Source organism: Podarcis vaucheri, assembly GCF_965113315.1.
Source record: "Podarcis vaucheri genome assembly, chromosome: 17".
NCBI classification, from domain to species: Eukaryota; Metazoa; Chordata; class Lepidosauria; order Squamata; family Lacertidae; genus Podarcis; species Podarcis vaucheri.
The window spans coordinates 33,491,652-33,505,695 of record NC_138755.1 but is presented as its reverse complement, the minus strand read 5'-3'; the positions used below and the strand labels follow the sequence as shown (position 1 = coordinate 33,505,695).

The following is a 14,044-nucleotide window of genomic DNA, read 5'->3' as shown; positions in this document are numbered from 1 at the left end:
CTTCCAAGTGTCCCGGTTTTCCGGATTTACAGAAGCTGCCCTGGTTTCTGATTTGATCCCAGAATGTCCCACTTTTCCTTAGGATGTCCCTATTTTCATTGAAGAAATGAGGGTATGGAGTCATGGGCGTAGCCGGGGGGGGCAGGGAGGGGCAGCTAAATCTATAAAAATCAATAAAAATACATAGCAAACTGTTCTGCTCTCCTAACAAAAATCCTGGCTCATGTATGGAGTTATGCAATCCCAGAGCCAAGGAGATAAAGTAGCTATTTAACCTTTAGAAGACATCCAAAGGCAGACCTTTAACATTTAACGTTTTATTATGTTTTTATATATGTTGGAAGACGCCCAGAGTGGCTGGGACAACCCAGTTAGATGGGCGGGGAATAAAGACAATGATGATGATTGAACTTGTTGTTGTTGTTGTTTAGTCATTTAGTTGTGTCCGACTCTTCGTGACCCCTGGACCAGAGCATGCCAGGCACTCCTGTCTTCCACCGCCTCCCGCAGTTTGGTCAAACTCATGCTGGTAGCTTCAAGAACACTATCCAACCACCTCATCCTCTGTTGTCCCCTTCTCCTTGTGCCCTCCATCTTTCCCACCATCAGGGTCTTTTCCAGGGAATCTTCTCTTCTCATGAGGTGGCCAAAGTATTGGAGCCTCAGCTTCACGATCTGTCCTTCCAGTGAGCACTCAGGGCTGATTTCCTACAGAATGGAGAGGTTTGATCTTCTTGCAGTCCATGGGACTCTCAAGAGTCTTCTCCAGCTCCATAGGATGAATAGGATGTCCCTATTTCCATCGGAGAAATGTTCAAGGGTATGCATACTTTCCAAAAACAATATTAAATACAGCATTTGGGTAGCCTCTCTTTGTACAGTGGTACCTCGGGTTACAGACGCTTCAGGTTACAGATGCTTCAGGTTACAGACGCTTCAGGTTACAGACTCTGCTAATGCAGAAATAGTACCTCGGGTTAAGAACTTTGCTTCAGGATGAGAACAGAAATTGTGCTCCAGCGGCACGGCAGCAGCAGGAGGCCCCATTAGCTAAAGTGGTGCTTCAGGTTAACAACCGTTTCAGGTTAAGAACGGATTAAGTTCTTAACCCGAGGTACCACTCTACTTTTCCTTCTCTGAAGATCATTTTGAAAGCATTATGAGCGGGTTTTGTTTTCCTGGTGTGGGTGAATCCACTTATTTGCAATGGAAAGAGTCTCATAAGACCTGTTGCTGGAACCAATAAGTACACTGAAGGCTTCTGGGAGTCCTGAACCTGAGGAAGGCGTCAAGTTGTATACTCTTTCCCCTTGAGCTTGGATGGTCTGGCAAATGCAGCATCTCTTACAGAAACCTCTTCCACGGAAGCAAATAAGCACAGGATTATATTTAACTGTTTTCTGCAGAAGTTGTAGGTCACACCTCCCAACCTCTCAGTACGTGCTTATCCTCAAAGTGCACATGGAAACTTGGGCTTTTATGGTTACGAGATAAGGATTACTATTAAATACAGGCAGTTGTCTGCTATGCTGAGCATAACTTTCAGAAAGGCTGCTGTTTTTGTTTTTAGCTATGGCAGCTTGAGGCAGCTTTGCAGGATAGCACAGGGGAAATTGGTTAAGTCAGGCATTTGTAGCTGTCACTGAAGCAGTAAAACTGTCTTGGCAATACCACTTCAGAGGGCAGCTGGAAACTCTTAGGGTTGAATGCTTTTCCACATACAAAAATCACACTACTGTACATAGAAAACTAGATGGAATCTGATCTTCTGACAGAGAAAGGAGTTTGGTTTTGGATTATTATTTTTTAATGGAGGGCTATTCAATTATGCAAACCCTGCACCACGAAATTGTACGGCCTGGATGGAAATTCACCACCTCAGTGAAACTAGGCCTCAGTTTTTATATTAAGCACTCTTCCTACAACATTATTCTTTTTTAGGCAGATAGGTTGAAACTCAGATGTCGTTCTCTTTTTGCCTCATTAGATCCTTGTGTTTTCCCTCAGAGTCCCTAAAATACAGGCCAGTTCACAAAAACAGCATCTCTGGAGAAGTGCAGTGGTACCCCGCAAGACGAATGCCTCGCAAGACGAAAAACTCACTAGACGAAAGGGTTTTGCGTTTTTTGAGTCGCTTCGCAAGACGAATTTCCCTATGGGCTTGCTTCGCAAGACGAAACGTCTTGCGAGTTCTTGCGAGTTTGTTTGCTTTTTCTTAAAGCCGCTAAGCCGCTAATAGCCGCTAAGCCGCTAATAGCCGTGCTTCTCAAGATGAAAAACCCGCAAGACGAAGAGACTCGCAGAACGGATTAATTTCGTCTTGTGAGGCACCACTGTGGTCTATTTGAATACCTGGGGGGGGGGAATACTCCCTGAATAAAGAAGAATAACACACTGAGGGAGGTCAGACTGGACTCTCCTCCCTGACGGACTACTGTTCTATGTGCAGGATAGGTTTTTCAAGATTTTCAATATGCAAATATTCTTGTGAAGCCTGAGAAACAAGACCAAGATGGCCAGAGCTCAAGAGGAAGGGAATCGCGAGACAGGGGGCATCTTTTGTTTTGATGATCAGGTCTAGCCTAAAAACATGACAGGTCCAGGGCTTAACAACTATGTTTTTCTGTGGATCTGTGCCTTCTCCTGTACAAGTCAATGGAACTATATTTTTCCCACCTGCCTTTCCTGTGGATTTATGCAATTTTTCTACCACTTTCTCCTGCTATGCAAATCAAAAGAGAGAGCTCTCTCTCCCAGGCTGTATACCCCAAAAATATGTTTGGGAGGGGGGTGAGTGAGAGAAGCACACTCTCACCAACGATTTGGGGGTAGCAGAGTTCTTGTTGGGGGGGTGACATTTCCTCACCCCCAAATGATCTTCCCTAGGGGGAGAACCACTGCATCCATCATTCTGAAATTTGATATGCATGAACATTCCCCCAGAAAGGGTGACAATGACTGCAAATTGCATCAAATTCTGGTAGAAAATGAAATACACACTTTGCCTCGGGTTCCTCCCCCCCCCCCCCAGCTCTAATGCAGTTAGTTCCTATTAACAAACTGAATTGGACACAGAGCAGCTAAGAAACAAACTAGGCCGTTTCCCAAAGCAAGTTGAATCTTGCAGCCAGTACACACCCCTAGCATAGACTGCTAAAAATAGAGATGAGCATGGATCATATCACTTACTGAGAAAACTGCAAGTGAAAACAGTATGCAGGCCAGAATTATTTTCCTGATTGTTGTTTTTTTAAAGGTTAACAACCATTGTGGTGTTAGGAACACAGGAAGCTTCCTTATATTGAGTCAGACCATTGGTCCGACTAACTCAGTGCAGATGATACTGACTGCCATCAGCTCTCCAGGGTTTCAGACAGAATTCTCTCCCTGGAGATGTCAGGAATTGAACTTAGGGACTTTTGCATGCAAGGTGCATGGTCTACCACTGAGCTATGGCTCCTTCCCTTGCTAGGGATAGCAAATGCGATAGTGAATTTGTCTCAAAGTCAGTACTGCTGGCAACCAATTCAGAAGAGGTGAGCAGCTAAGATAAGAGAGAGCAAAAGATAAGAGAGAGTAACACTCATCTCAGACCCTCCAAGTGCCCCTATTTTCCAGCGGCATCCCTGATTTAGAGAAGGCCGTCCCGATTTCTGGTTTGATCCCAGAATGTCCCACTTGAACTTAGGATGTCCCTACTTTCATTGGAGTTAGCTGACCTCCAAGCCATCTGAAGGCAATCATTGGAGAAATGTTGGAGGGTGTGTACATCTGATGTCTTCTGGATGAAGCCTTATGAGGGCTTAGACCCAAACCAGATATTTCGTGGCAAACCTGTAGAACGTTGAAGACATAGCAGTGAAAAAATAGCAAGTGGAGGCAGTGGCAGAGGAAGCTGTTTGGGCACCTGGGGCTGGTGCACCCAGGGGTGGGGCAAAACACCCATGGGGGCGGAGCACACCGCGGGGCCTCCAGAGTCTGCCTGCCTCCTCCCACTCAGCCGCTCTACAGCCGGGGGAGAGGCAGCGAACGGACCGTTTGTGTAGCGTAGAGCCTGCGCGTGCACAAGCTGCCAAATCTCTCCCAGGAGAGACGCGTGCTACAGGCCCCGCGGTGAGTGCTGCCCGGCATTGTGTCACCCCCCCCCAGTGGTGACACCCGGGGCGGCCTGCACCTACCGCACCCACCTTCCTCCGCCCCTGAGTGGAGAAAGGTTATTTATGCTCCCATTCACTTCTACTCTCCTCCACTCTCCTCCCTCAATTACAGTGGTACCTCAGGTTACATACGCTTCAGGTTACAGACTCCGCTAACCCAGAAATAGTGCTTCAGGTTAAGAAATTTGCTTCAGGATGAGAACAGAAATCGTGCTCCGGCGGTGCAGCAGCAGCAGGAGGCCCCATTAGCAAAAGTGGTGCTTCAGGTTAAGAACAGTTTCAGGTTAAGAACGGACCTCCGGAACGAATTAAGTACTTAACCCGAGGTACCACTGTACCTTTCCACAACTGAGGTTTTCATATTTATGATAAGGACCTCAAGGAACAGCTCTCCTTACATGAAGCAGCCTAGACCCCACAGTCTTTATCAGAGGCCCTTCTCAACGAGGGAAGTGAGGAGGGTGGCAACACAAAAACAGGATTTTTTCAGTTGTGGTTCCCCATTTGTGGAATGCTCTTGCCAGCTTTTCAGTGCTAGACCTTAAGATGTTGTTTGTCTAGGTTTTTGATTATAAGTTTGGATCATATCTTGGAATAATTTGGACCTTTACTGTAGTGCTCACTTTTAGTGGGATGGAATAGGATTTGTACTTTTTATAGTATTGCTGGATGAGCACTTTAATTATTTTATTATTATTATTATTACTTATTGTGTCTTGTTTTCTTTGCTATTTGCTTTTTAATTGCTTTTTAACTGTTTTCTAGTCACTTTGAGACATCTTTTCATATACAGAAATAAATGAATGCAACAGATGACAACAACAAGAGCAGCTTGTGTGTAATTCAAGTCCATTTACAATACATGAAATTAGATAAAAGTTGCAAGAGACACAAACAAATTGGGTGATATCTAATGTTAATCATACTAAGAATAGATCTGTTGAAGTCAATTGAATTGTGTGACTCAAATTTATTTATTTCAATGGATTTACTGTAACACTGAATATCACTCATGGTTTTTATGTAAGACAAGTGTATACATAATTGAGCAAGTTGATAAGCAACTCAACTTACTGCACTGGAAGAAAGGCAAATATTTAAACATAGATACCAGGAAGGACGCGGGTGGCGCTGTGGGTTAAAACCTCAGCGCCTAGGACTTGCCGATCGAAAGGTCGGCGGTTCGAACCCCCGCGGCGGGGTGCGCTCCCATCGTTCGGTCCCAGCGCCTGCCAACCTAGCAGTTCGAAAGCACCCCCGGGTGCAAGTAGATAAATAGGGACCGCTTACCAGCGGGAAGGTAAACGGCGTTCCGTGTGCTGCGCTGGCTCGCCAGATGCAGCTTGTCACACTGGCCACGTGACCCAGAAGTGTCTGCGGACAGCGCTGGCTCCCGGCCTCTAGAGTGAGATGAGCGCACAACCCTAGAGTCTGTCAAGACTGGCCCGTACCGGCAGGGGTACCTTTACCTTTACCAGACACAGGTACACTGGAAAGTCTAAAAAAGGGAACTTGGATCTAGAAACTGAAATTAGCAGAAAAGACTAGAAAACAATCTAGGACGATAAATATTTGAAATGTATTTACCTACATGAAAAACAATATTTAAAATGCATCCACAGGTGGTATAATGCAGGAGTTTTCCTATATAAATAACTTATTTTTGGATGTGTGGGTATTACAGAGGTACCTGTTACCACATATGATGGCTGTGTCCAAATGTTTATTTATTTTGAGGAAAAGGTGTTTCAAGAAAGAAAATTACTTCACAAAATGTATTAATTATCACCAGTTTGATAAATACTTACGATATCCAAATTAAATAATTAATCATATGTTGACAACAGCAAGCTTAATCGTATCAAGACTTTGGAAAGATTTTAAAGGAACAACAGTTGACAATAGCATTCAAAATTGTGTATTTTGGCAATGGCAAAAAAACCTAACACAGAAAGGAAAACTAGTCAAAGGACAACTTAAAACTGATAATATATTCACTGTTTGAATAGATTTTTTTTCCCCACTAATAAAAAAGGAAAAAAGCAGAAGAGCTTCAGCAACATTTATGTGGATTTGGAACTCAAGCCCTCTGAAGAGGTAAACTGACAAATTATGTGGGCTGATCTTCGAGATAAAGCAGGGATTCTTGAAGCTTGAGACAAAACAGAAATGCCTGTAAAAAAGCAAAAAGAATACATTTTTTTTTACATATATAAATGTTAACAGCGGCAGCTGAGAATTGTAGCCCAAAACATCTGGATGGCATCAGGTTGGGAAGACTGATTTATATATGAAAGGTAAAATATTAAATTAAATGATCAACGCAGAAGCCACCCTCAGAGCAACACAACCTAGGAACTATTTTCACACACTTCTAGTCAGGAGCTATTGCTGCTAGAATGCTTCTGAAAAATCAACCTCCCAGCATTTGCCTCCATCACTGGGTCCCACGAAACAAGTTAGTTGCAAGTAACCTTAAGTTTTATTATTTCCAAGTGCACTTACCGTATTTTTCGCTCTATAACACGCACCAGACCATAACACGCACGTAGTTTTTAGAGGAGGAAAACAAGAAAAAAAAATATTCTAAACGAAATAGTGGATATATGATTTTTGTGGTTCATGCTGTGGCCACAGACATGTGATCTGACAGTGAGTTTGGAGTAGCCCAATGCAAAAATCCTGAGGATCCATGTGGATCCATGCTTTGTAACCACGGAGGAGGGAAGGAAGGGGAACTATGGATCCTCTGCTCACGACTGCAGCAAATCCCCCCCGCCACCCGCAGGCATTCGCTCCATAACACGCACAGACATTTCCCCTTACTTTCTAGGAGGAAAAAGTGAGTGTTATGGTGCAAAAAATACGGTAATTATGACTAAAGTTAGGTGTCTTGTAGCTATATAGTTTTTGAACGGCTGTTTGTTTGTTTGTTTTGGTTACTGCGGCAATGGCTGCCCTTGAGTAACACACATTTTGGAAAAGAAAAACAATCTGCATGCCCCTGCCCTTCCCTTTTGTAGGATCTTTCATGTTCCTGCTAATGTTATTTCTTCTGGCAAGCCTGACGAACTAATGTAGGTGTAAGGGCTTGTTTACACCTGCTGCAATCCAGTCCACCTACTACCGATATTCCTTGCAAACGTGCAGCATATATTGGTCCATATCAGTGTAACCCATTGCTTTGACGGGCATCCATATTCAGCAAAATATTCGTGAATATTGTGCATCCGTTTGTGACAGACAGAGCATCGAGTCATCATGTAATCATGGCAGGAAGGAGAAATGGCCAGTCCGGAGAAAGTGAGGATGGTAAAGAGAGAATTTGACAATGGCCCTACTGGCCGGGCACCAAGTCTCTCGGATCCTCAGTAAAGCCATAGCAGCTTGCAGCCTCCCACCTGCCAACTTTGCCCCCCACTCCTTCAGAATCAGTGCTGCAACAATAGCATCCACTCACAAATTGCCAGGGGATGAAATTAACGCTTTGGGCAGGTGGCTCTCTGCATCCAACAGGCAATACATTCACACTTCCCTTCTGTTACTCAGTATGTCCTGTTGACTTCTTCACTTTCAGGTATGGCGGCCAAAAGAATTTGGATAGGCGGCCATTGTTCATTGGGCATCCACCTTCCGAGGCCATGGACTCAGTTTGCCATCAGATGTCCAGATTACATGGTTCAGCTGCAGGGGTATGCGAGGGGAGCAGCTGATGCCACTCTTGCCATCCAAAATCAAGGCATCCAGTCCGCCTGATCTCTTAGTCATCCAGAAAGGTGAGAATGACCTTGGTCCTAGGAAGGGCATAGACCTCATCTGGGCCATCATTGCAGAACTGGGCTCTCTTAATGGATTTTACCCCCAAATGACCATCAGCTGGTACAAACTATTGGAGAGTTGTCAGTGGTGGGATATCCCAGCTCCCTCAAAAATCAACAAGGTGAGGTAGAAGGTTGACCACACAATTGGGTGCAAAAGAGAGACTATAGGTGGAAGGGTGATGTGGCATCCAATCAGCACTTATGTTCAGGTCACCTATCTGATGTCATTGGCAATGATGTGTGGCTCAATGACATCCCTGCTTTCCTCCAGGAAAACCCATGGTTTAGCAGTGAATTGGAGCAAACACAATAAGGTTTCCTGCAGATTAATGCTTATTCTGATTTATTGCTAAAGAGTGGGTTTTCCAGGGGAAGGCAGCGGGACAAAGGCAGAACCACTCAGGCCCATGCTTTCTAGGAAATGTGGTTAAGCCCTTAATCAAACATTTGGTCAATCTATCTTTCCCATCCTGTCTTCCTCGTATATTGGGGTTAGAACTGAGTGACTGACGTTCTGTAAAAAAAAAGAAGAAGAAGATTTCTTTGTGCAAAGAACCCAGAGAACAAATCTTTACCTAGTTCGTGCTTTGATGCAAAAATACAAATACATCTGTTTCTTAAGGCAAAAGAAATCTGAAGTGGTTCAGACTAAGACAATGAACAGAAACAGGAGCGAATGGCGGGAACAGTTACTGACTATGCAGTCACACCAGCTTGTTCCCCAAGCTATATCTTGTGATCAACTAGTACAGTTTATACCAAATCCTGCATTGACAAAATTTGGGACAGTGTACTGGCATACAGTTCTTTCCTGCCATTTAAAATTGAGTGTGATGTGCCCGTATAATGTCTCAAAGAATGATTCACCCATGTGATCCATTCATACAACTTACTACAGTGGTACCTCGCGTTAAGTACTTAATTCGTTCCGGAGGTCCGTTCTTAACCTGAAACTGTTCTTAACCTGAAGCACTACTTTAGCTAATGGGGCCTCCTGCTGCCGCTGCGCCGCGAGAGCATGATTTCTGTTCTCATCCTGAAGCAAAGTTCTTAACCTGAAGCACTATTTCTGGGTTAGCGGAGTCTGTAACCTGAAGCGTATGTAACCTGAGGTACCACTGTAATATAATTCTGCACTTCCAGAACCAAATAGCCACTATCTTTTAGGCTCTAAAAAACAGAAGATCAATTTTATTTTATTTTTTGTCCCAGTAGTCCAGGATATCCTTACACTCTACAATTCACCTTAAGAGGCAAATCCTGTTATGACTGCAAAAGATCTGTATTCCAGTTCAATATGCTTATAAACTGCAGGCTTCAGATTAACTGCACCCCTCCTAACTCCTTGCTTTTTAACATTCTACCTGATGAAGGGCTCTGGAGAACTTGAAAACTTGCTCACTATTTTGTGGCAGTTCAGTTGACCCTGATAAAAGTAATGCCTTATTGTGTGTTTTGGTTCCCGCCAAATGTACTTAACAGCTACTTGTTCTTCTGTAAGTTTCAACTTTTAAGCAGGAAGGGAGTTGAAACATTTCCTTATTGTTGCCTTAACTAAAACAGGATGTAGAATGGATAGCCGCTGCATGCCTTAAACAATATATGGTCTCCAGTTGCAAATCATCTTGCCATGGGTCTGGAGTTGATAATAATGGGTAACAGAATACGCAATGCTTGCACATCCAAATTAGAAGCTTATTTCCCCCTGGGAATTTTTATTAGCCACTGAGAGGGCCAGAGGTATAGCAGTGAAAGAGACGTCACAAAAACTGTTATCAGCTGACTTATTCTTTATCAGTAAACTGCAGATGGCAGCTCTTTTGCGTGGTGGCTTAGGGCCTTTTCAAGCTCCCAAGAACAGGCATGGCCAGCACTGCTATGCTGCAGAATGTGAAGCAAGTAACCTGCTTCAGGCAGAATCATTGGGGGTAGGGAAGATGCATGAAGGCAGGTGCTGAAATCTGAAAGATGCAAAGACACTTTTGACAGTAGTGCCTCTAGCCAGGAAATGGGGGTACCATTTGGGCTCCATTCTAGGCAGCAATATGTCCTGGGATGGCACTGAGAAGAGATGGGGTGCTTCATTGCAAGCAGTTCCTAATGTTACCCAATCCCGATTCCTCTGCTATAAACAACAAGTGGAAAGGCAATGGACTTTCCACGCTGCAGAAGGTTTAGTGCTATGTCTGCATGTATAGATAGATAATGTCAGATTTTTAGCCAGCTGCATAACCAAGAACAAGAACATAAGAATTGGGGTCCATTTCAAGGAATACAGGTAAATTGGCTGAATGTACATCAAGTTTGTTACTTATAAAACAGTAAGTGCTCTTAGACAACTTATACCCTTTGAGCAAATATTGCAAGAAAACTCAGTCCTCAAAAGGTTTAGATTCTAGAATTATTCTTATTTTTGTTATTATTCACTACCCACCTTTCATCCTAAGTTCCCAGGGGCAGGTTACAACATTAAAAAATGGAACAATGATATAATAGATATATTGTGCTAAATGTTTAGGTTTAGTAAACACTGGGATTCAATTAGAACTTGTATAACTGGGATATGTTATAAGACAGTCTCTATGTGTATTAGAAAGGGAGTTATGCAAGGGGTGTGAGGTGTTTAATTTGTGTTGATGTGTGAAGACTGTGTGTCAGACCTTGAGAATGTTAACAAGATCCATGTGCATTGGAATGTCTGGACCTACTTCTGAGGATCAGCAATTAGCATGGGAAGAGTTACTTAACCTAGGCCAATGTCTTGAGTGTGTACCAGTCTTTAATCCTAGTCAATCAACAAGTGTTGATGAAGTCCGGAACTCCTTTTTTCAGTGAGGGCCTGGGGAGATTAACTATTAGTACTGCAAAGCATCAAAAGGACTGGCCATTAAAATGCAACTGAATAAAGAAGGCTTAGTTGTCAGAAACAGCAGAAATCAGGAGAGATGCCTTAGAGACTGAGTGTTGCACTTCTGTGGGGAACAAGCCCTTCTTGAAATGGCCGTGCTGTAGGATCTGGGACTCCCTCCATGCAGGCTGAAGGTGCAAAGATGTGAATAAATCCTATTTCTTAAAGCTATGACAAGTCTCCGTCTCGCCTTCAATTCTCCAAAAGAGCACAGACCCTGGCTGAGTGCCTGGAACCGCCTGGAATCTTGCTACCTTTCAGCAGAGAGCAGGGGTGGCACCCAACTTTTGTAACAATATATTGGTGGGTGGGAAGGTCAATGCAATCAGCATCTGTCAAGATAAGGGGAAACTTGCTGATGCTAGCCCATAGGTGGCCATAGTCATCAGTTGAAATAGCCAACATTAAATAAATTTGGACATTTAATTGCTAGAGAAGATGTTCTTACAGCAGTATGTGCTCTCGCTCAGTAGGAGAACATGTGATTTGCTTTTGCAAAGGATCCCAGATTCAATCCCAGCCATTTCCTTGTAGAACTTTGAAAAGGCCCATTTGATTCAGTCCAGTGAAGAATAATATGTATTCCAGCTGAGCAACAAACTGTATTATGTTCCTAAATAAAAGAGTTCAGGTTCAAGAAATACACGTGGTGTTTTTTTAAAATACCCTAGGAGGTGATTACTAAAGAAAAGAGGAGGGATAAAACATCAAGGATGCCGTGAATTTTATGTTCTCCAACTCATCCCCCTTTTAGGTAATCACATCCTAGGACGTTTCTACACACGAGACTTATATTGATTTTGCATTATATAAGTCGCCAATACAAATGTAAACCTGACATTGACTGCCAACAGCAGATATTTGATTACTATTCTAAATTCTTTCCTCTAGTAAATAAAAAAGAACAAGAGAGACTGAAATGTATTTCATGGAGACCTGTGCATTTCCCCCCTTAGTAGTTAAGTCCCACTGAATTTTCTGCCAACTAAGTGTGCATATGATTGCACCTTTCGCCACAATCCAGTGTGCATTCACCTGGGAATAATCTCCATGGTACATAGTTTGTATGAACATGCTTATGACAGCACTGTTTGTGTTTCTCTAAACCAGTGGTTCTCAACCTTCCTAATGCTGCGACCTTTTAATACAGTTCCTCATGCTGTGGTGATCCCCCAACCAGAAAATTATTTTCGTTGCAACTTCGTAACTGTAATTTTGCTACTGTTATGAATCGTAATGTAAATATCTGATATGCAGGATGTATTTTCATCGTTACAAATTGAACGTAATTAAAGCATAGTGATTAATCACAAAAACAATATGTAATTATAAATTGTGAAATATTTATTTCTAATTACAAATAAATGAAATTTTGTCTTGAAGCATGGTGTAGCATGGGTAACAGTCTTAATATAACAACAGTAAACTACATTGCTACATTTTGTGACAGTATGCGTAAAAAGCCAACGTCAGTACAAAGGTTGAGATTGCTTCTTTCTCACCAGATCAGAAATTCTCGGGGCAATCTTTGCAAGAGCACAACAAAGATCATCTTCCACAACAAGTCTACTTCTGTATTTAGACTTGATAACCAACAAGCTGGAAAACCCTGTTTCACAAAGATATGTTGTTGGAAATGGAAGGAGGCCAACACAGTCTCAGACAGAACAGGATATGACTGCAAACACTTGAATTTTGTAACTGGCATTGTAGAGAAATCAGTTCTCGCTGCATCGCTGTTAATAAGTTCAATGATCTCCTCTTGTACTGTCTCAGGAACACCTTCAACTTTGACTGTGAATGGGCTTCTGACAAGTGCAAATGGGGTGTCAGGTAGATTTGGAACGTTCAATGACATTTTGCCTGCAAGCATGTGCAAGTGTTCTTTCACAGAAATTATCATCGTAATCCTTTTGTCTGGTTCAATGTCATGTTCCTCAAAGGAAGCAGATAAGGTAGGCAACATTTAATTTTATTTTCATCCTTCTTCTTTTTTTGCCAAAGCTGAAGTTTCATTTGGAATGATCGGATCTTTTCAGACAAATCGAGGCATGTTGAATTTGGTCCTTGCAGTGATAAATTTAACTCACTCAAGATGACAAAGATGCACGATTTCTGTTCTCATCCTGAAGCAAAGTTCTTAACCTGAGGTAATATTTCTGGGTTAACGGAGTCTGTAACCTGAAGCATATGTAACCTGAGGTACCACTGTAGCTGCTTTCAACACAGCAGCTGCTCTCTGCACAGTAGCTGTTCTCTGTAGCTGTTCTACACAGTAGCTGTGATGGGTCCGCATAAGTACATTATGGCGCCAATCCTATCACATACACCTGTATTTGTACGGGGTGTGTGTGATGGGGTTGGCACGGTGATGTCCATAGCTGTCAACTTTTCCCTTTTCTTGCAAGGAATCCTATTCGGAATAAGGAAATTCCCTTGCGAGTGGCAGAGGCTGTTGGCGGCAGAGGAGCCCACCCCCCCCAAAAGCTTGCTGACCCCTGGTCTAAGGCGACCCCTGTGAAAAGGTCATTTGATCCCCAAAGGGGTCGCAACCCACAGGTGCTCTAAACAATGCCAATACAATCCATGGACAGGGTTTACCCAGAGAAAACTTCCTGATAAATTACACTCAAAAGGAGAATAACAACTTCCGCTGATTTTGAAGCACATCTTGTATTCCTCATGCAGCTGCTCACTCCATACAAAAATGAAAGTTAATTGAGCTGTTCTGCTGCAGGCAACAGTTTCAAATTCTTGCCAATCAATCCTAATTTAATCATGTGCCATCCTGTTGAATGCTTGCATGCCAGCACAGTGGTGAGAGAGATTGCTTTTCCAGAGGCAATTTATGACATAGATGAAATGTGTTTGTCTTTAGGCAACAGTTCCCCACCCCCAAGAAAACTTATCATTCCCTAAATTTTGTCTGGATTTTGGGCACAGTTCAACTCTCTATATAACCTTCTTATGAAAATAACAGCACATTTATGGGCAAATAGCAGTCAGGTAGGAGGTGATTTTTAACATAAAACCAGTGCAGGGTCGACTTAGATTCCAGATTAAAGCTTCTCCAGTTCTTTCTCCCCTCCAAAATAAAAGCAACCAGTTGTTCTTTTTTAAAACATGTGATGGGACATCACATACAGTTTGGCCCTAAA

General features: G+C 42.9%; 1 protein-coding gene across 2 annotated transcripts in view; it reads left to right on the top strand.

Annotated features, from left to right (window-relative positions):
- The first annotated feature begins 7,787 nt into the window (after nucleotides 1–7,787).
- Nucleotides 7,788–14,044, top strand: part of OR6V1 (olfactory receptor family 6 subfamily V member 1) — a 30,695-nt gene continuing 24,438 nt past the window's right edge. The window contains exons 1-2 of one of the 2 annotated variants that reach the window (XR_014214796.1): nucleotides 7,788–7,933; nucleotides 12,392–12,885. The gene's annotated coding sequence lies outside the window, so the exon portion shown is untranslated. Of the gene's footprint in view, nucleotides 7,934–12,391; nucleotides 12,886–14,044 lie in introns of those variants that run through there. The other variant, XM_082205099.1, reaches the window with a different exon arrangement.